The sequence below is a fragment of the Drosophila ananassae genome, chromosome 3R, assembly GCF_017639315.1.
Source record: "Drosophila ananassae strain 14024-0371.13 chromosome 3R, ASM1763931v2, whole genome shotgun sequence".
NCBI classification, from domain to species: domain Eukaryota; kingdom Metazoa; phylum Arthropoda; class Insecta; order Diptera; family Drosophilidae; genus Drosophila; species Drosophila ananassae.
Window position 1 is genome coordinate 20,063,323 of NC_057930.1, and position 6,000 is coordinate 20,069,322.

Sequence of the window (6,000 nt, forward strand, 5' to 3'; positions counted from 1 at the left end):
CAAGCGTTGAGGACTTCCGTGAAAATCAAACTACATGCTGGATGGTCGCTGGGCTTCTCTGACAGTGCAATGCCCCATAAGAATGCCACCACCGGATTCTCTATCAATGTGGCTTGTCATGTGAAATATTTACCCAGGCATTGAATCAACCGGCATGTATGCGGGTGTTTTCTAGCCCCAGGAATTTCACTTTCACAGCACACTCTGACTCTGATGTTGGCTGCGGTACTGATTTCGACTCCGGTAATCCTGCCCAGCCCAGCGAGTGTATTGCATTCCCGGGAATGGTTTGAAAGAATTGCCACCCCATCCATACGGGTGCAAAAATTGCATTGCACAACAGCTAGTAGGATGGAGGCCAAAAACAGCAACGCTGTAAGACCCAAGACCCAGTGAATTTATTGCCTCCGCCGCCAAAGTGAAACATAAAACGACGTCATTAAGTTATGTCGGTGCTTCGTCCTTTGGCAACAAGGAAAATAAAGGAGTGTAAAAAACAGCGAATCAGTTTCTTGCTTTTTGTTAAATTTTCAACGTACTATATTTTTTAAACTTATAAAGAAAGCATTTTCCACTCGGGAAAACGCAACTGAGTTGATGGACAAGAGGTATTTGGTAAAAAACTAAAAGCAAACTATTTAAAGTCCTCTACAAGGATCACTTTATTAATGACCATTGTATTGGACCATAACATTCAATATTTGTGAAATTCTTAACATATTTTTATTGTATTGATGTGGAAAAAACAATAAACACAGTCTTTTGTATCTGAAATTTGTTGTTTATGAAGCCTAACCATTTCGGCATGTTAAAGAATATTTGCATATTTAATAAAAAACCAAACTACAATTAGGAATAAAAAAGGCCAAGCTCGAATCGATTGTTGCTCCAGGGCAGCTGAGAGTCTGTGAATAGAAAACGTGGAGGTTATAATGGAAATTCTTCTTGTTTTTTGCAAACATTAAAAATGCAATTGTTAAAGAGAGCTGCCGGCCAGGTATACACACTGTTATCCTTATCCCAGACCTCGGGTATGGCCTCATTGTGTCAATGTGACAAAATTTTGTAGAGTGCAAATGAGGAGAGAGGGGTTGCAACTTGCAACTTCTACCCTCCCCCATGTCCACTAGTCGCCGTGGGCTGATGTGGTCATTTGAAAAGTCAAATGTCGGCTGCAGTTCCATTGGGGTAAACTTTTATGCCAATCAACAATAAAAAAAAAGAAAAAAAGAAACCAGAAATACAAAACGGAGTATAAAAATAAAATGAAAATAGTGAAATTCTAAAAGCCCAAAAATGGTTCGGTTGCCATTGTTTCTGGTCGATGGGGACCGGGTATCGTTGTGGAAATAATGAATGAACCGGAATGCTTTTATCGCAGGCGTTTCGTTCAATTGCCCAAAAATCAGCGACGTGATTTTGTGACAGTTTGCCGCAGACATATATCCAGTACATATATTTTTTATTCAATTTTTTTTTGGTGTTTCTGACCTGCACGCTCTCTGACTTTTTGGTGCTGCGTTCCGCGTATGTGTTAATTGTTGTAACATTTTCTGGCACTTGGTAACAGATGTTGTTTCAAGCTCCAAAAAGTAACAAAAAAGTCATGTAGTGGCTTTAATTTTAACAATTTTCTGAAATCTTATATCCCATATTAAAGCAGACAATCCAGATACTTTTACTTTGATTATCTTGCCCAATATTAAACATAAAACTGTAATAAGCTGCCTAATATCCCTCCAATGTACCAGTCTACCTCTACCCGCCACCAGATCCCACTCAGAGAATACCAAAAAATAATGGAACAAAATAGAATCTCCTCGTAAACTGTCTTCGGGAGCTTAGGTTATGGAATTTATGATTAAACAAGCTGTCAATATGCTGGGCCAACTATTTGCCGGCCAAATCCGGGAGTGCTAGTGAAGCTGGAGATACAGATAAACGGTTAAATAGCCCCTGGCTTGGGCTTTAGAAGCCAAAATCGATTTGTAGGGGATATACATAAGTGTGAAGGGGGTGTCGGGTGGTTGGCGGTGTTGTTGGCAATTTACGCGCTCGAAAACTTTCTAAGCCAGAAATTATGTGGCATGGTCCGAGGAGTCGGGGCAAATGGAATATAAAAGTTTGGCGACGTCTTCCCTAGTTTCAGTCGCGGCTTGTATACGTTTTCGTTTGGCCGAGAATTGCATTTCTATGCAAATGCCATATAGTCAATGACTTTGTCACGAGTTCCTAAGTAGTTTGGTTCACAAAAAAAAACTGGAAGCCAGGGAAGAGATTTGTGAGTGCTTGACAAACTTGGCTGGTGATCAACAGTTAGGCCAAAGTTGCAGCCGTTAACTTGGTTCTCTGCCCCGTCCCCGGGCCCACCATAAAGCATAAAGCCAATCACCATTAGTGTAATCGCCTTTGGTATTATGTATTATCGAGACCCCCCACGTCTTGCTCTCAAATGCCATCTAAGCCACTTCAAGCTCATATTTTTTTGTCGTTGTTTGGACGCATAAATTAAAGAAGGTCAACGAAAGTTTTGTCTATATTTTAAGAGAGAATTGAGGTTCAAGTCTTTAAGAAATGGTTTATAAGTCTATCTATCTCTATAAGTGTAGTTATCTCTCTGACAGATTGTAAAGATTTTTTGGATTGACATCTTCACTACCATGGATGAGATTGGCATTTTGCATTTTAATGATGTGATGGGATGTGGACCCGTAGCCTCTACGATCACGACTTTTGCCCTTCCCAAGCCCAGGCAGGGGCAAAAAGATTCGAAAGGCATTAACCTCAGACCAAACCAGGACCCTGTTACGATATCTGCAGTGAGTGACATTTGTCAATTTAAATGCAAGTATCTGACGGGGAAAACCTCGACAAACTGCGCTACTGACAGTTTTCAGTTTTGCATTTGTGGTGTGAAGTCGAAATTGAATTTTAAAACTAATTTGATTGCTTAATGTGGACAAATCTCTATTTTATTGCGTCATGTTCAGTGGCGATCTGAATATTTATCCTTATATCTATAGATGTATATCTATAAATCCAATTAAAAAACTTTCCTTCACTCGGCGGCCATCCTTTGATGTGTTTCCAATTTCTTTGTGGGCCGGTTGGCAAAAGTCAACAAGAAATGATTTTAGTGAAAAGTTCGTACTGGTTTTATTTTAGAAGGATTTTCAATTTTTCAATTCTGCACAGTTTTCCCAATTGCCTTGGGTCATTTTTCCAGGCACTCTGTTGTTTTTTAACCATCTATGGAATACACAGAGCGCCCATGAATGAAAGGGGAAGGATGTGGAATTTATTTAGCTTGCAGATTTGTTTGCCTATTTGTTTGATTGGCTAGAATTGTCTGATGAAAGCCTTTTGCATTTGGGTATTCAATTTCTTTAAAATCTACCCCAAGGGCAATTGATTTCAAAATTCTATTTATGTATGTAGAGCAGGTTGAAATTATAGTATTTTAAGAATTAAAAGTTTTTTATTTAATTGGCAAACAAAGCTATTTTCTAAAATTTAATATTTAGTTTATTGCGGCACTTATTGACACTTTAAATTTTAAAATCTATACCCGCACTTAATCTTTCGATAGATTTTTTTTCTTAAATTCTATAAATATTGCCAAAGGCGTCTGGCATTCAATTAAATAAAGTGCATTGCCCTTTTTTATTGCCAAAAAAACATATATTTTACCATAGGGAATTTAAAGCAGAACTGCTGTTCAGAAAACCGGGCTAACAGGCGCAGCCCAGTAAAAAGTTGTCAGCCAAAAATTAGGCACGAATCGTGGCCAATTTGTCGTGTTCTAGACTCGACCCCGCCGCCCTCCTCATGTGTGTGAGCAAATATTTCAAGTTGGCTGAATCGTTTGGGGTCATTGTGTGGATTGCCAGGGCAGGGGCTGAGAGGTAGCTGAGAGATGGAGGGTGGTATGTAGGGAACATTGGCTAATTGTTGCAGTGCTGGCGGGCGTTTTTTTTTATCCTTAGCCAGTGCCATTTTCCAACTGTCAGCGTGGCTTTCTTTTCTCCCCCTCTGTCTGGTTCTTTTTTTCTTAGTCCTTTTTTTAATTGCCAGGATTTCTGCAGTGTGCAACTTTTGGCTTGAAGTTAACTTGCAATTTTAGCTCCAGTTGGACGGCATTAGTTTTCCCTCCCTTGCATTTGAATGCGTTAGAAATGTGTTCAAACTTGTTGGCAAGTTTCGCGAAATCCGCTCTCTGCCAGCCATAAATGCCTCTTCCTGCTAAGCCGCGACCATGTAATCGACTTCTAATTACTTAAGCCAGTTGTGTGCTCAACTATGCAGTTTAATGTTTGCAAAGCCCTGGCCGGTGCAGCTGGAGTTATTAAAATCCAAAAGCATAACTAATTAGGCATGAATAAACTGCAGAAGTCAGATTTCTGATTTTGCTATGTGATTTTTAGGAAAATATCTTAAATATAGTTTCAATTGCCACCCAAGTACCTTTTAAAAGTAAGTAAAAAAGAGATAAAAAGTGAGGAAAATGCATCATAATAACTATGATTTTCATACTGAGCCTATTTACCATAGAACCTTGTTTACAGCCTCTTTTTCGGCCATGGCTGTGGGTGTTGGCCTGTTGCCAAGCCCGTTTCGAAGGACTGCTTTTTCCTTTCACCTGCAGCAAGCCAACTCGACTGGCAACATCCTTATTATTGAGACAGGACGAGGCAAGGCTACGGCGGAGATGAAAGAAATTGCAGGCATAACTGCTAATAAAACGTTATAAACTGATGTCCTTTGGAACATCTTTAGTCGCTTTTAGCCTTCTCTCTTTACCAAAAAAAGAAGAACACACGACAAACATTTAATCTGCACAAAAAAAACAACATTTTCTTATTTCAGCAGCCAAGGAAGTGGATATAAAAATAAAGCAAAGAATGCGGAATTAGGGAAAAAAGGGGTCTTTTGTAGAAATGATGCAGGATAGCTGCCAAGGAGAGTACACACGGCGGATGATTATGAGATCACTTTGTGTGTGACGTGCTGGGAAAGCAAAGCGCGGCCACGCCTTCTACGCCCCTCAAAGAATTTTGTTGCTCGACTTACCTGTCGCTCAGTCTTTTTTTTCCGGGTTGCTTTAATAAAAATAAATGTTACTTGTAATAATTTCTTGCACGTCTTCTGCAATTTACCTCAACGCTTGCTGGCTTCCTGCCTGCTCGGCTTTTCCTTCGGCGTCTTTGTCTTTGTTTCATTTAGTGTATTTAACGTGTGTTTACGCTTAGAGGGGCGAACAGGTGGCTGGAAGGGAATGTCGCCGACCACCCAAGCCTCCCACGAACACCCCATTTCCCGGACCATTCACCGCTTGTCTGTCGCTTACTTCCTGTCTGCTCCATTGTGCTGATGAGACGTCTGACTTCCCCGAGGGTGCCCGAAGGTGTGGGAATCCTGGCGGTGTGACAGGGATCCTGGCTCCTGGAAAGGAAGAGTGCATAAAATATTAATAATTGCACGCGTGGTGGTAATGAAAATACATACAGAAACATAATGCATACATTTTGGGTTAATAATGTGCCGGCGAAAGGAGGAGGGTATTATGATGCTTGAGGGAAACGCTGATGCTGGCAGCTCCTCCTCCTTTTTTCTGTTTTTTGGTTTATGATGATTGAAAGCCAATCAACAAAAGTCAAGTGGTGCCAGTGAACTTGATGCTTTAGAGTCATAAGTCTCACTTGAATAAGAGTTATATGTGTTTTTCTTAGGAGTACTGGGAAGTGAGGGAAGGAAGTGATACTCCTTGAAAGCCACATTTTAGCTCTTTAGAGAGTAGAGAGCGAGTATAATCAGATCAAATATTATGTAAATAATAATCCCCCGTAATAATAAATTTATTTACATAGATTAAAGAAAAATTCAGTAATTATTGTTTTTTTAATCATAAATGATTATTTACACTATGAACAATAAATCAGATTTAAATGCTTTTATTTCAGTTCATAGTCTGAACTTCAGACTTTGATTTAAAGCTCCCAA

The 6,000-nt window shown here is 39.8% G+C and overlaps 1 long non-coding RNA gene across 1 annotated transcript; it reads right to left on the bottom strand.

The window, feature by feature from the left end:
• Window positions 1-535: 535 nt before the first annotated feature.
• On the bottom strand, window positions 536-5,617 carry LOC123257404. Its single transcript, XR_006507451.1, has 3 exons — window positions 5,157-5,617; window positions 5,071-5,099; window positions 536-905 (listed from the first exon to the last, which is right to left on the bottom strand). It is a non-coding gene; the product is annotated as an uncharacterized LOC123257404 (long non-coding RNA).
• Between the last annotated feature and the right edge of the window lie 383 nt (window positions 5,618-6,000).